The sequence below is a fragment of the Hypanus sabinus genome, chromosome 10, assembly GCF_030144855.1.
Source record: "Hypanus sabinus isolate sHypSab1 chromosome 10, sHypSab1.hap1, whole genome shotgun sequence".
Classification (NCBI taxonomy): Eukaryota; Metazoa; Chordata; class Chondrichthyes; order Myliobatiformes; family Dasyatidae; genus Hypanus; species Hypanus sabinus.
The window spans coordinates 96749510-96766844 of record NC_082715.1 but is presented as its reverse complement, the minus strand read 5'-3'; the positions used below and the strand labels follow the sequence as shown (position 1 = coordinate 96766844).

At 41.3% G+C, this 17335-nt stretch overlaps 1 long non-coding RNA gene across 1 annotated transcript in view; it reads left to right on the top strand.

Moving 5' to 3' along the window:
• Window positions 1–17335, top strand: part of LOC132400868 (uncharacterized) — a 37162-nt gene that overhangs the window by 19067 nt on the left and 760 nt on the right. Inside the window, exon 3 of the long non-coding RNA XR_009514417.1 lies at window positions 13783–14031. This is a non-coding gene — a long non-coding RNA (uncharacterized LOC132400868). The remainder of the gene's footprint in view (window positions 1–13782; window positions 14032–17335) is intronic.

The window sequence follows — 17335 nt, the reverse complement described above, 5'->3', positions numbered from 1 at the left end:
CCCCATTTCATCTACTCTTTTCACTTATTACCATTTTGGTTTAAATTATTGTTGTTAGTTGCTCTATTCTATATAGAGAGAGCTATGTAAGTGCAATTTATTTCCCACTGCAGTGACATAGGTGGTATAGCAGTAATTGCAATCAGTTCACAGTGCCAGTGATCACTGATCAGGACTCAATCCCTGCTGCAGGTTGTAAGGAATTTCTACCGTGACCATGTGGGGTTCCTCCCGCCTTACAAAGTGGGTTAGGGATGGTGAATTGTGTCCTTGCCGGAAGTCTGGCAACACGTGCAGGTTGGCCCCAGCACAGTCCTAGGGAAGTGCTTCCCCTTTGTCTTCCCCTCTCTCTCTGGCTCCTTTACCGCTTTTCTTCCTCTCCGCAGTCCTCATGACCTGCCCTCACCTACACCTTCACCCTCTGGTTTCCATTCCTTCTCTTTGTTCCTTTCCTGTGACAAGAGTTCTATTTTTTTCAGCCCTTTGTCTCTTCTACCTATCACTGCCCAGCTTCTCATAACATTCCTTTTTTTCCCTTCCCTCATCTTCTTACCTTCCCCCCATCACTTAGATTTGCCTGTCACTTGCCAGCGTGTGCTCCTCTCTTTCACCCCGCTCTTTTGGTTCCGTCCTCCTCCTCCTTCTTTCTTTCCTGTCCTGGTGAAGGGTCTCAGCCCAAAATGTTGAATGCCCCTTCCATCTGCAAGTGCTGCCTGATCTGATAAGTTATTTTTTGTGTGTTGCCCCAGATTTCCTGCATCTGCAGAATCTCTTTTGTCAACATATCCTCTGTATCACTTTGGGCAATACCACAAGAGATGTGCAAGTACATTAAAATTCTTTCAGAAACTTGCTAGTTGAAAAAAATCAGCCCATGCTTTCACTTGTAATTGTTTCTGTGTTAGATATAGGTTCTGTTTGACATTATCTGATCAGGGGACAATCTATTTTCGATGCCTAAATTACAAGGAAATTTTTCCCACTGGGAAAAGTAATAGAGTAAATCTTCCCTTGGCATGAGATGGCTGGCTGCCTGCCTTGCCCAGGGAGCAGTCTTCCACAGGGATGCTGACTCCCAGCATAAGGCTCAGCAGAAGGGTAGTCGTAGCACAGACTGTCCTCATAGTCTCAGTAAGGTGGCCTCAACACTGCAGCATGTATCTCTGCCTTGTATGGCTGGATTAAATATATTTTAGATCGGAAAAATATATTCAGGGAGATTGTAAAACAGGGCAAAATGGAGGGCATACAGCAAATATGTTGAGAAATACTAAGATTCAGAGTAATGTGCACAAAACTCTTCTACTTTAGTTTATCACTGCTTTCAACAGCACTGTGTCAGAAGCCAGTTATGTTTGCAGATGGGTGAACCAATTTCTATCCATGAGATTTTGGTGTTAGCACTGGTGTTCGTCTATTGTCACATGTACCAAGATACAGTGTCTTGCGACCATTCATATAGCTCAAATCATTACACAGTGCATTAAGGTGAAGCAATGTAGAATAAAGTGTAAATGCTACAACGAGAGTGCAGGCAACACACACAAAATGCTGGAGGAACTCAGCAGGCCAGGCAGCATCTATGGAAAAGAGTACAGTTGTTTCGGGCTGAACCCCTTCAGCAGGAAAGCTAAACATGCTGATAAGTGTTGGGTGTGTGGGATCAGGGTTGGTCTTCTCAGTAAGACGTTGGTAATCCCACCAAATGGGCACAGACTGATAGTCCAGAAGTCTGTAAAAGGTGAGATTTCAGTGATCGATATTTCCTGCATTCAGGTGGGTGGCATTCTCACCATTCTTGCAGCCGTGGAACTGCTAAGTGACACTACCACGTAGTAGAATTTGGTGTCATTGGTGGTGATTTCTTGCAATGGAACTGGGCCTATGCTTGTACAAGCTAAGCAATGACATTTTGCTCCCAAAACTCTGTCAGTTTCAAAGCAACTAAGTTGGAATTGTCCGGGAGCATTAGGGCCTTTAATGTAGGTCTTCACAAATAATATGAAGTGAGGCATTTTATGTTCAGAAAAGCCATAACACTGTTTATTGAACTCCAAAAACTACACACCAAAGTGCGCAAAAATCCTTTTATAACAATGTCATCACATCAGACCAGCCTCTTAAAGCAAAACCCCAACTCAATTTTGGTGGTTGTGAATTATGAACATTTCTCCCAATTACCCTACAACAACTCTGGATTTGTTCTGGGTCTCATAACTGGTAATATTTCAGTAAATCCCAGTACTAGGCTCCTTACTTTCACTTACATTTCTTCCACAGAAAGCACCCCAAAATGTGTTGCTGTTGTTTATGAACCAGTAGTACTGCTGCCCGATGCTAAACACATTAGAAAAAGATACAGTTGATGCTATGCTTGCGGCTGTCAAGTATTGGTTAATTTCTGGTATCGTCTTGTGTTTCTGTTTACTGTTTACCATTTCACACATTTCCATCCTATGTAAATATGCACAAAATAATTGTGCTAAAAATGTGACCAAACTTTTACATTTCTGAGAGGACAAGAAAGAAGAATGTGAATGTACTGGTTTTGAACAGCAGAGGTAGGTGATTTTCCTGCATGTGTTGTAGACTAGTAACCAAAGACACATTACTGCTCTCATCTCCTTATCTCAAAGCTTCACATTTCTGAAAATCACTAGAACTCCGGGTCAACAATTAGAACTAAGCCTGTCACCTGTTGTTTCCCAGCTCTCAGCTTACCCATTGTCAGGCCAACACTCCTGCCACCTCATTGGGTAATTGAGGAACAACTTCCCCTATGACCGCCCCCCCTCCAAATGCCACTCCTCCCCCAAAATTCAGCCACACTGCGCTTTCTCATGTATCGTCAGGCCTGCCCTTGTGCACCAAAGCCACAGATATTCAGGCTGCCGGCTTCAATTAGTGTACACATACCAGACAATTGTCTGCATCTGCATCAACTGGAAGCTGTGAGGGCTTTCCTGTGAGGTCTCTGTCTCAGTACACTGGGAGCATTCCAAGGCACGTGAATGTTATCCCAACACAGTGAAACTGGAGTGTTTACAGACGTAAATTAACAACATTCCCCAGCCTCACACCTACTCCACTTGTGTCTAGAACAGACAAATGACAATATTCCTACAGGCAGTTCAGGCTGCTCCTGTATTAACAAATGCTACCTACTCCTTCACTTTAATGCAAACGGAATGCTTAAATTTATATTCTTCGTGGCTATCTCGTGGAAAAGTAGACAAAAAATGGTAACAAAATGCTGTCTTGTGTAAAACTCTGAAGGTTTTTTCATATGTTAGAAATTTGTCAGTGTATCTGCAAGAAAAATATTGTGCTATCACGCATCATATTAAGGTGGAGTGAATTAATTTTGTTCTTGTTTCGGGGTGTGTGAGTATCTGTAGCAACATTATGTCTTCATTTTATGAGGCGATTTTGATAAGTTTTTCCTGCATTAAATTCTCCCTAAGAATTGCAATATCTAACACTTTCTGTCAACAAGACTTCCAACAATGTTAATCTGAGTATTGCTATTCTCATGCAGAACACCTAAAGCTTATTTAAAGTGTCAATCACTACTGTACTCCACTCTTTCTGTATCACACACTCTACACTGTTTACAGTCTAACTGCTCGCACTGAAGATATTCTGATACAACCAAATTTGATTTATGATGGAGTTACCACTCCTTTCCCTGGATGGAGTGAGCATGCAACAGAGAATTCTCAAGAAACCCATGAGAAACATATTACAGGAGATTTAAGATTACAGCACCCAAGATTATTGCGACCAAGATCACAGCACCCAAGATTATTGCGACCAAGATTACAGCACCCAAGGTTATTGGAATTATGCACTTCCCTATACTTCCCTGAATATAATAAATATTGTGAGCTACATGCCCATTGTGTGATAGAGATCATCAACCTTATAGAATCTCAGAAATATAGTTGAATCTTACAGCATAAATCAAGGACGTCCTTAATCTCATCTTCCTGACAAAAGGGGAAGCCTTTTAGGACCAAGATGAGGAAAAACTTCTTCACGCAGAGAGTGGTGAATCTGTGGAATTCTCTGCCCCAGGAAACAGTTGAGGCCGGTTCATTGGCTATATTTAAGAGGAAGTTAGATATGGCCCTTGTGGCTAAAGGGATCAAGGGGTATGGAGAGAAAGCAGGTACAGGGTTCTGAGTTGGATGATCAGCCATGATCATACTGAATGGCGGTGCAGGCTCGAAGGGCCGAATGGCCTACTCCTGCACCTATTTTCTATGTTTCTATTAGAACCATCTGTGTCACATCACACTCAGGTGAGCGCAGCTGCATTAGCAAAGATGCGGATACCCTCCTCTCTATCAGAGAAGACCTTATGGAACTGAGAAGGGGAGAGTCCTGGCCAGGGATGGTTCACTCATGATCATATTGAAAGAGATGGCAGGTTTGAGTGACCTGATTGCCCAGTCCTGCTTCTAATTTCTTGTGTTCTTGTCAGCTTCTCCATGGACCTACAGGAGCAGGAAGACCATATGTGGGAACCTTAAGTCACCTTGGCTTCCGCCAATGTATATGTTCTTGGAGTGGGCATGTGTTACAGCTTTCATCCTCAACACATGAATGTTCCTTACCAGGCAACAGAATGAACATTTATAATTAGCCAGTTACAGGCCTTCTTTTGGGGCCACACTGCTCCATGGGATGAGATCTGGGGGACAAGGGATTTCTTCTGCCCAAGCTGTTTTCATAGAGTCAGAACTTATGCAGCAATAACAGCATTGACTCTGTCAGCAACTATGAATGAGCCATCAGTCATTGAGAATGCCTTTAGGAAGGAATTTCTTCACCCAAAATCATCTACCAAGACAGGCTATGATACTGACCACATTCAAGGCAGATAATGATATTTAGGTATTATGGGAATCATTGGATATGGGTTAGTGTAGGAAAATGGTGCAGAGGTAAAAGAGGTCTATGATTCTAACCTGCATGGGAAGCCCCCATCATGTCCTGCATTCTGCTACTTGGTTAAGTTCCTTTACTTGGCACAAAATAAATGTGTGAGATGGCAGTATTTCTTGGCTAGGCATTCCTCTCCAATGCTATCTTTAAGAATACCAAAACAAAATGGCACTGTACATTTTACGGAAATGTTGTCCGTAAAGGCTTCCTTGGGCATAATAGTGCAGTGGTTAACACCACATTTTACAGTACAAACGACCTGGGTTCAATTCCAGCCAGTGCCTGTAAGGAGCTTGTATGTGGTGTCAGAAGCTGAACGGCCCACTCCTGCTTTTAATTATTTTGTCTCCTTTACACAGCTTAACTCATTGTCCTTTGATTGATAGCATGAGCATTATCCAAGCAACAGTCAAGGATCACACAAACACAGGACTTTATGCTTTTGCAGCCCATGACACTGGGTTGTAACTACTATCCATTTATGTAGGCTGATACTCTGTAGAGTGTTTGCACCAACAGTACAATCCAATTGCCTGAAGTACAATCGTCAGGAAACTGGCATGCATCAACAAAATTAACTGTCACGTTAGTTCAATGGTTTCAATCAGCATGAGCTGCTGAAATGGTATAACAACAACTTCTCCAGTGGAACAAGAACTTTGGTTACAAAGGAAGCTTATTGACATCATGAATCAAAATCCATTCTCTACAAGTGCTTCTTAGTTATTTTTGTATTATGTTTCATGAAAGATTGAAAGCCCTCCAAATCAGAGTCCGGCTTACTATCATTGACATATGTCATGATGTTTGATATTTTGTGTCAGCAGTACAATGCAATACATATAAAATTGCTATTGGTTGCAATCTGAAGTAAACAAACAAACAAATAAATAAATAGTGTGAAAAGATTGCAAAATAGTGAGGCAGTGTTCCTGGGTCATTTTACCGTTCAAAAATCTGATAGTGGAGGGGAAGGTACCTAAAACATTGAGTGAATGTCTTCTGGCTCATGTATCTCCTCCCTGATGGTGGTATTGAGAAGAGAGCATGTCTAGTTGGTGAGGGTTCTTAACGAGTAATGCCACCTTCTTGATGCACAGTCTTTCGAAGGTGTCCTCGATGGTGGGGAGGGTAGTGGCCACGATGGAGTTGGCTGATTCTACAACCCTCTGGAGGCAAACCAACTCGGTGCTGAAAGGCTAAATCTATTTTTGGATCTAAAGTGGAGATGCCCACAAAGAGCTCACAAAGGGCCAGCTTCAGTACCAGCTATTATTTATTTACTTATTGAGATAGCAAGAGCATTAATACGCTCTTCTGGTGCTTCAATCACGCTGCCCAGCAATCCCCCGATTTAATCCCTGTCTAATCACAGGGCAATTTACAATGACCAATTAACCTACCAACTGGTACGTCTTTGCACTGTGGGATGAAACCGGAGCACGCAGAGGAAACCCAAGCGGTCACGGGGAGTACATACCAGCTCCTTAAAGGTGGTGGCTGGAATTGAACCCAGGTCATTTGCACTGTAAAATGTGGTGCTAACCACTGCACTATTATGCCTGAGGAAGCCTGACAACAGTTCCATAAAATGTACAGTGCAGTTTTGTTTTGGCAGTCTTAAATATAGCATTGGAGAGGTATGCCTGGCCAAGAAATACTACCATCTCACACATTTATTTTGTGCCAAGTAAAGGAACTTAACCAAGTAGCAGAATGCAGCTCATGATGGGGGCTTCCCATGCAGGTTAGAATCATAGAATTATAGAGTCATATACATAGCATAAAATTAATATTTCTGAATATTTATATTTAATGTTCATAAAGATATGGATATCTGATGAGGATGTCATGAACAGAGCAAACACAAAATGAAAAATCATGTATGAGATCATGAAAAGGCAACATAACTTCATTGAAGTTATGTGCTTAGGAAAGAGCAGTTAGAATGCATAGTAATTATGGGAAAGATTGAAGGGAAGAAAGCAAGAGGAAGGCAAAGTCAAATGATAATGGAGACAGCAGCCAGAGAACTGGAAATGAATACCGATGAATTGATCTACTTGACCCGAAACAGGAGTGTGTGTGTCATGGCAGTCAAAGCTCAAACTGGGCCTGGCACCTGATGATGATGATGAAACATATGGATATGTGCTAATTAAATAGCTAGATCATGCACAGAGATAACCAGAACATTTGAGGTCAGCAGGATTTAAGTGGGGACTGGCTTAACCAATCTGTGGCTGTGGAGTCTAGTGCATGGATCTTCCTAGAGTCAAATCCTTTGTGATTTAGACTTGTATTTCACTATCCCCTATCCACTTCCCACAGATTCCTGTCAGACCCTTCACCAGTTTACAGTAATTGATTGTATCGTCTCACCTTACCAGAGAATCATGTCTTGAGCCTACTACGAACCCTCCAGACCATTTACTACTTGCCTCTCATGATCTAATTTTTGAATCATTCCCCACTCTGATTTCAGAATCAGTTTCATTATCACTGACTTAAAGTAAATGATGTGAATGTTGTTGTTTAGTGGCAGTAGTAGTTCCTTAATGCTGTTATAGCTGGGGGAGGGAATGGGGACAAGCACCTATTAAATGCTCCCGGTGGCATGTGCTCATATAGCCTCTGACAACCAAGTCCAGCTCCTGGCCTTCACGTATGGCTCAACTGCTAAGCCAATTGTACTGACAGAAGGGGAAAAAGTGGGTTACTGTTGCCTTAAAACCAGTTGCTTCAGGCTGATGGGTCTCCTCAGCCTTGATTGGCAGCTCATCTAGGAGAAGGAAAACTCTGATCTCAATCCTCTGCTGCCTTGCAGCTGTACCCACGCATGGGGAAGGCTTTGGAAGTAAGCCCCAAGGGAATAATATGGAGCTGGGGTCCCTTAGGCAATCCTGCACTGAGTTCAATGCTGACTGGCAACTCCTGCAACGCCGCTGGTACCAAATTGCATCGGTCTCTGCCGTTCTTTTGGGTTCATCAATAGTGTGGAGAGAGGGGCTTGCTACATGGGTAACAGCTTGTTCTCCATATTGTACTGCCAAGGCTTGCATATCTAGACAGCTAGGATTCAATATCCATGGTCAACTCTGACCAGTGGAGGCCTCAACAGTGACAGCAGTACAGTGAAAGGTGTAAAATTACTACATATTACAACCAAATAAGTAACTAGTACAGAGCTAAAGGTGGCGCTAGAGAGTAACTTCTCCCTGCCCATCTGGGAAACAGATTAAATTCTTCTTCTCTCTAATGCCTCTTCTTTCCTTTTCAAGGTGGCTAGGGGTCCTGTTGGAGGCCATGATCTACAGCTGCACTCAAACTGTGGCTCTTCATGGCGATGGGTTCCTGCTCTTGGAGCTCACCAATCAGGCATTTTCGATATCTCCAGGAGCAGCTTGGAAGAGGCACCATTTTGGGGTGTGGCCTTGCACGGCCCTGTGGATGACTTGAGTCCCTGCCAATTTCGCCAACTGAAGCATTTTGAGAGATCAGAACGTCAAAACAGTGTATGCGGCTATTGGATGCCTCTGCACTCAGGCAATTGCTCGCTTTCTCTCTCTCTCTCTCTCTCTCTCTCTTTCTCTCGATGCTGAGAGAGAGCTTGCTGCTAATTCTCAAGTCGGACAACTTGAAATAAGAGTGGTGCTGCAGACTGTAACTTTGAAACAATGAGCTGTTGGCCTCCTCTGTGGAAGGAGTGATACCTCTCTCTCCCTTGTTAGTGAGAGAGAGAGAGAGCCTAGGGAATATTGAACTGATTGGTGAACAGTAGTTTTAGATGGACTGTAGATCATGGTCTCTCTGCTGTTGGGTGGTGGGGGAGCAGATACTTTCTGCTGGAATAAGTGGGGGGGAAGATTGATGCTTTGGCTGCTGCTTGTGCATGGGAAGGAAAGGGCACTTTGGGGTTCTTATGTTTTTCTGTCATTCATTCTTTAAGGTTTTTCTTTTTTGTGGAGAGTAAACATCTTAAGTTGCATATTGTATACATTCTCTGATATAAAATGGAAACATTGAAACACTGAGAAAGAAGGAATAAATAGGGGCTGTTCATGGACCGTTCAGCAAATTGATAGCAGAAAGGAAGAAGATAATTGATTATGGGTCATCAGACTCCTATACCTTCTTTCTGATGGTAGTAATGAGAAGGGGGCATGAACCATATGGTGACGATCCTTAATGTTGGATGCAGCCTTCTTGAGTTACGCCTCTTGAAGATATTCTCAATGCAAGGGAGGGTTGTGCCTCTGATACAGGTAGTTGAGTCTATAATCCTCTGCAGCTTCTGCAGTCCTGTACATTGGAGAGTCCGTACCAGTCAGAATGCTCTCCACTGCATTTTCTGTAGAAATCTGTAAGTCTTTGGTGAAATACTACATCTCCACAAACTCCTAACAAAGTAGAGCCACTGACATGCCTGTTATGACTGTGGCTAAGTCGCTGGAGAAACTGCAGAAAGTTTGAATATGGAAGTCTTGATTCATCATGACAGACATCCTCTTGTAGACTCTCTTGGTAGAACCCAAACCCAAAAGTACATCACATTTTATACTCTTAAGATCGTAGAACACAGTGATTCAATACAATTTCAATACTTACAATCAAACTTTTTACTTCAGTACTTTGGGTTGACAGTACTTCCTTTGAATTGCATATACACAGTGTGAGATATCTCTGAATGTTCAAATACCATTGCCGGGAGAAATTAACTAACACAGATATTCTAAGAACTTATGAGGATAGAGAGAAAGATGCCCAACTATTGATAGATTAGCTATTTGATGTGCTAAGTGACAGTGCCCATCTGGTCTGCAAACCTTGTTGAACCTGTTTACAATGGTGTAAATTAATTAAACCCATAGTTGCCTGGATTAATGGAGGCCAATTAACTTGATCTCATTATCTTAATATTTGGTTAATGCATATGTGAAATATTGGTCACCATTTTGCAAACTATAACTCGGTACAGTGTTCCAGCCTGTGCTCCACAGACTATTGTTTATTTGCAAAGGCATGTTTTTAACTTCAATTTGTTGCTTGCAATTTACAACTTATGTTAAGGTCTGAAGATCGATTCTTGCTTGAATTGACATCTGCTTTATTTATATAAGTCCAGAGCATTCACCAACAGTGCTGTTTTCCTAACTGCACCAATGGGCTAAGCCCAGTACAGATCCTTTGAGATATTGATGCCCAGGAACTTGAATCTGCTTACGCTCTCCACCGCTGATCCTCAATGTGTGTTCTCCCAACTTCCCTTTCCTGAAGTCCACAATCTATTGCTTGGTCTTGTTGATATTGAGACTGAAGTTGTTGTTGTGACACCACTCAACTAGCTGATCTATTTCACTCCTGTATGCCTCCTTGTTGCCATCTGACATTCTACCAACAAAAAAGGTGTCATTGGCGAACTTGTAGATGGCGTTTTGCATATTTGTGTTGGCTTTTTTGCAGAATATTCTACTATAGTGGTGCAGGCACACAAAGAATCTACATTGGCTCCCACTGCACCACCAATTTAATCTGAGATCATTTGTGGAAAAAAAAAATTATAGCATCTTTTATGTAACAAAACATTTAAGGAGATTCAGGGGTGCATTTTCAAAACAAAAATGCTACTTAATTGAGGATGATGAGGATGTTTTGTCAGGAAAACTAAAGGCTAGATCTGAGCTAGCTGAAGGTGTAGTTTGTGGTGGAATACTTAAATTCAGGGTCTGTAAAGTTACTGGAGCTGGCAAAGGGTTGAAGAACTAAAGAGAATTGCAGAGATCGGAAGAGGTTAGACTACAGAGAGTTGTGAAAACAAGGTTGAGGATTTAAAACATTTCAAGGTTGTTTGCTTAACTAATTCCATTGGAAAGCATGCATTGGACGAGATACTGTGACCTTGGCTCCCCATATAAGCTATGACACTTCAGCTGATGACTTCTTACAGGCAAAGGGAAGGGCTAGCATTTATCTTGAATCCAATTTCAGGATTTAGATTTTACATAAATGAGACACAGGATATACCTTTTTTTCTCACGATGACTGCATGAATCCATTGTGACTAGAAGTTCAGCATCAGTACCAATACTCAGACTTTCTCTGCAAGAAATGTTGCTGTACCAAGGGACTCCCTTTCAATTTAAATATACTGTTCATAAGATTACTGTTTGGGTTAATGTGGGCAAGGAGTCCTCAGTTAATTCTAAAGTAAATCCCCAGTCTTGAGGCTGCAGTTATTTATTTTATCAAGGCGGAGTAGTGGTCTGTCATCAAATCTTTCAGTGGTTTGCTTAAGATATCCATTTCTCACTTGGGCCCATCCTCTTAGTAAACTGTTTAGATCTAATGGTACTGGCTACTTGTAGATTCTGTTGCCTGACTATTATAGGACCCATTGCTCCCCCTTCGTTTATATAAATCAGTCACTACTGAGGCCAGCAATGAAGATGGTCATTTGTCACTGGGGAGATAGTGAAGGGATCTGTAAAAGGGAGGATAATAGCATGGTGGGTGGGTTAAAGACATCACAACCAGACCTCTCCCAGTGGGAATGATAGGCAGACAGCAGACCACCAACAGATGGACAACTTAAACAACTCTTAATCACTAGAACATTAATCTCCTAAACAACTATGTGCTAATTAACTTAATGATATACCTTTGCTAACATAGGATGAGAACTTTGTTCAAGGACCTTTGTTAATAAAATGATGTAAATATATAGTTTTTTATGATATAGAAAGTACCACTAAGTGGAAATTCAACTTTCACATGTCCATCAGTCCATAGTCTAAAATAACTTATTTGTGTTTTTTAAACAAGTATTTCTTTACATTTTGCTCTCAGTCATTCAATGTTCTTGTGTTGTTCCTTTACAAATTGTTCAAATGGAATTAAACGTCCAACAGCTATGCCTAAAATAAGAGTAGCACTCTGTGATTCAAAATGTACTTAATCTGAAAGAGGACGGACTTTGAAATTCACAGACACAATTAAGTTCCATTTTTGTGTATTTTGACAATTTTTGTGTAATTCTTTTACCCTAAATGACACGTTAAACTTTATATGATGTGTGCACCTTCTCTTAAACATCACAATCTGAAGATAAGGGGAATTGAAAAGAAACTACTGTCCATTCATTGTTTCCTTTCCAATGTAACAAAATGCTATATGGTATACTCACAGTGGCCACTTTATTAGGTACACCTGTACACCAGCTCATTAATGCAAATATCTAATCAGCCAATCCTATGCAGCAACTCAATGCATAAAAAAACATGCAGACATGGTCAAGACGTTCATTTCTTCATTCATCAGAATGAAAAGAAAAGTGATCTAAGTGGCTGTGACCATGAAATGATTATTGGTGCCAGGAGATATTGTTTGAGTATCTCAGAAACTGCTGATCTCCTGGGATTTTCATGCATAGCAGTCTCTCGAGTTTACAGAGAATGGTGTGAAAAGCAAAAAAAAAATCCGGTGAGCAGCAGTTCTGTGGGTGAAAGTGCCTTGTTAGTGACAGAGATCGGAGGAGAATGGCCAGACTGGTTCAAGGTTCAGACAGTAAGGCGACAGTAACTCAAATAATCACACGTAACAACAGTGGTGTGCAGAGAGCATCTCTGAATGCAGAATATGTTGAATATGTGGATGGGCTACAGCAGCAGAAGACCACAAACATACACTCAGTGTATGAGTACAGGAGCTTCCTAATAAAGTAGGGACTGAGTGTATGTTGACTTTTCTGTTAACACAGTTTCGTGAGAGACCCTTTCACTGTTTGTGAAAGGTATGGTCATAGAAGCACAGCAGCAAATCTCTAAGGTTCAGAGAAACCAGTTAACAGGATGCTGTCTGGACTAGAGGGCATGCCTTATGAAGACAGGTTGAGCAAACTAGAGCGTTACTGTTTGGAGTGAGGGAGGATAGGAGGCGACCTGCTACAGGTATACAAGATGGTAAGAGGCAAAGAGAGAGCGTATAGCCAGAGACTTTATTTTCAGTGTGGAAATGGCTAATTCAAAGGGCATAATTTTAGGGTAATTGGAGAAAAGTATAGTGGGGATGACTAAGTTAAGTTCTTTACATAGAGAGTGGTAGGTGTGTGGAATGCCCTACCAGGACTGGTGCAAGGGGAATTTAAGAAACTTTTAGACAGGTTCATGGATGATAGAACCATTGTGGTTTATGTAGGACAGAAGGGTTAGATTGATCTTAGAATAGCTTTAGTGGTCGGCACAATATCGTGGGCTGAATGGCCTTATGGTGCTGCACTGTTTTATTTTCTATGAACCTTGGTAAGCTGGAGAAGAACTAGTTTAATGTTGGAAACAGATTCAAATGTGGTTTAATGATTAAAGAAGATTGGATTTATATATCACATGTTCACTGAAACATAGAGTGGCATAAGTTGCTTTGTGTTAACAACCAACGTAATATGAGACTTGTGTTGGGGGCAGCCTACTTGTGTAATCACAGTTTTGACACCAGCATAGCATGGCCACAACCTACTAACCCTAACCAGTACATTTTTGAAAAGAAGTGCCACCGAAGGCCCTTTTGGTACAGAATTGATGGGCCAAATGGCTAATTTCTATTCTACATGATTCTCTGATTCAAAACATTTGAAAAATATTGTAATGCTTCATTTATATTGCTTTGGTTAAAGGATACCAGAATTACTCCTTGGTGCTGCAGTTTAAAAATTATATTTGTAATTTTGCTTGTTTGGGAGTGATGTTCAATATCAAAGTCTAGTGAGTGCTATTGATGGTCACATCAATGTTTACTAAGGTCTTTTAAGGATGACTTTTCTTTTGCTTGTTGGGATAGGCCATAACCTGCTGGATGGGAAAAACTGCTGTCATTCTGCCACCAATAGCCCGTGATAATCTTCATGCTATAAGACTTCAATTGCAGAACTGCAGCACCTTGCATAACAGCCTCCAGAGAAGGAAACACAGCCAAGTCAAGGAAGCCGATGGACCATATAAGGGGCTCACTTCCAGCAGCCAGATTGGCTCTGACTAACTGAGTGACCTTCAGCATCTCTCCTTCTCTTAGATGTCTCCCTCCTCCTGGGTGAGTTGGATATCCTTCAAAAAGGTTACCACAAAGGTTCCTCTTATGGCTCATATAACATGCCTAAAGTTTTTACATCTGCATAAACAATAGCATACGGTAATAACAGTTGGTGAACCCAGCTCACAAATGTGGAATTATTGCAGCATCAAGCATCTCACGTAACATTTTTTCATAACATTTTATTCCTTCCCTCGCCATGATCCCAGGATAAAATTAGACTCAGCACAAAGGACTAGATCATTTAAACTTGCAGTGTTGTTGCATTTAATTATCTGTGTTATTTAATGTACTTTTAATATTTATAATAAAAACCCTCTGTGGTGTGACAAAGGTTAAACATTTTCTCTGTGAAGTGTCTAGGTATGAGTAACATCAAAGCTACTATCGTGTGTCAATCTTATGTATTTTCTTTTAAAGCCAGGCCCACGCTCATTAGCTAAAATTATTTACTTTAAAATTGTTAGAAGTATGTACTGCAGTCATTACCTTTGCAAAAGACAGCTAGATCAGTAACTAATGTTTTCTGAATTTACTTTTCAATTACAATTTTCCTTGGTAAACGGCAGAGAATTTCAGTCTGCACAATTGAAGAACTGTTTGGAAATACAATAGGGACGCACCAAGAGCCAATGTCTAAATATGTTGTTGCTAATCTTATTTCTTTTTGGCTGGGAAGCTCAATGAGAAAAGGGAGAAATGAATCAAAATCAGGTTTATTATCACTGACATACATATATTGTGAAATTTGTTGTTTTGTTGCAGCATTACAGTGCAATACATAATTAATTTATAATAGTAATATATATATATATGCACACACATACAATGCTGTATTAAAATATAAGTAATTGGTACAAAAAGAGAGCAAGAATTCTGAGGTAGTGTTCATGGGTTTATTGACCATTCAGAAATCTAATGGAAGAGGGGAAGGAACGTTGAATGTGTGTCTTCAGTTTCCTGTACCTGCTCTCTGATGGTAGTAATCTGAAGAGGACATGTCCTGGTTGTGAGGATCCTCAATGATGGGTGCCATATTCTTTAGGCACCACCTTTTGAAGATGCTCTTGATGGTGGGGAGGCTACTGCCCATAATGGAGCTGGCTGAGACTGCATCTTTTTCCAGTCCTGTGCGCAGTAGAAAAAACTACTAGTTTTTGGTGACATTCCAAATCTCCTTAAATTCCTAATGAAGCATAGCCGCTGGTGTGCCTTTGTAGTTGCATCAATATTTTAGGCCCAGAATAGGTCTACAAAGATGTTCATACCCATGAACTTGACACCAAATGAACAAGGAGGTAAGCAAGATTATTACACCATGTAATAGACATAAATCAGCTGTTAGAGAAAATTTCAATGTTCAAAGTACAGTTTAACTAAAATCTGTATGAGATAGCCCTTGTGGCTAAAGGGATCAGGGGGTATGGAGAGAAAGCAGGTACAGGGTTCTGAGTTGGGTGATCAGCCATGATCATACTAAACGGCGGTGCAAGCTCGAAGGGCCGAATGGTCTACTCCTGCACCTATTTTCTATGTTTCTATGTATACACCATACAACCTTGAGATTCGTTTCATAACAGGCAGCAGGAAACAAAGAAACCCAGAAGAATCCATTAAAAGAAGTCCATCCAACACCCGATGTAGAAAAAAAGAGAAATCATGAAAAAAATAAATGCAAGCAAATAGCATTCTGAACTGAAGTGCACAAAGAGAGGGAGTACTAATCATGGCTCTACAATATATGAGAAATCATGTCTCTGTGTATTTAACATGTTTTCAGCTTAGACATTGGCTGGAACAGATTGGGAAGGTCAAACAAAAATTGGGTCTATGAAACCAGCACACGCTGTCAATAACTAGGAAGAACTCAGTGATCTGGTGTGCTCTCAGGCCTGGTGTACTTGGCACACAGGTGTGGCCTGTATCCAACTCCACTTCCTCAGTAAACACCTGTCACATCTTCCAGTTTATCTGATGGTCCAAGGTTCAGTGAGTGCAATGGGTCATGATGCACAAGTCCCCAGAGAATGGGGGCAAAAGTTTTCCTCATCCTGATGACCAATGTCGTGTGTGGCTGTAACAACTGGTGTGTTGATCCAAAGTATGTCTGCACTGAGTGTCAAGATGTACTAAGGTTTTACCCTGTCCTGGGTGTTGCAGAAGATATGCCTGGCCCTGTTAACTCTCAACGTCCAGTCAGCTGGATGTAACACACTGCCTATCATTTGTGGAAAGCACTTCCAAGTAAACACCTTTGACTGTAAGTCCACTGGGCAGTGGTCAGTGCAGATCGCCTTGCAGGTACTGTGCGGCAGGGGTATGAACAGGGTGCGGTGGTTTCCTGAGCAGAATGCCTCATTGCCAGATTTCACTAACAAGCACCAGGACTTTGCTTGCCATTCAGTGAGGGGAACTCTCAGAACTAGAGCCTTCCTCTACAGGTGACAATGTATGTTTCCCCTGGAATGACTGTGGTGGGGAAGACTCAATCGCCTACCTATGTGCAGACTGTGGATTTGCAAAGAAGGTGTTCCACAAATGGCAGGTAGTGTGCAGCATCCAGCTGACCTGTTGTTGAGAGGTAACAGGACCCTGTCCATGACCTGTTCATCCTCACTAGCTGCATAACAGAGGTCTGTTCTCACTTATGCGCCGTGCCCCGTGACACACAGCAAAATGGACATCAGGAGCTGTTAATAGGTCACCAACTTGGTGAAGGATGCCTTTAGTCTGCCCAAAACCTGTTGGTCTTCCAGCTCAGCAAGATATTGGCAAAAAAATGCTGCAGACTGAGGGATGCACTGAAACTCTGTGCAGCCAATGCAAAGTCTCTGTGGGGAAGGACCACAGTATAGACTCCTTCTGCTACCACACATGGAGGGTCAGAGCTGGATGATGAAACCCCTTGAACAAAAGATTATCACCCTAGGAGGCAGCAAAAGTGGCCTGGTGTTTTTTTTTGTTTGTTTGCTTGCTTATCCTATTGAATGTAACAACCATAAATGTAACATGTTTTTACGCTGTTTCTTCTTTTGTATATATTATTATTGTGAATGAAGTTTTAAGTTTACTTTTGGAATATAAAAAATTGCTTTGCTGTTTACACTTGTGATGTGCAGTTGGTCATGATTTTATGTTGGGTCTTCTGTTGATTTTACTCTGCTCAAGAAGCCAAGAAAATTTGGTTTCAGACAGTGGAGATTCTTTATTTTTTCTGCTTGGATGGATTCCTACACATGATCACATTTTCATTTATGAACAAAATACATGACTAAATCCTATGTGGGTAAATAGTTCCTTGAAC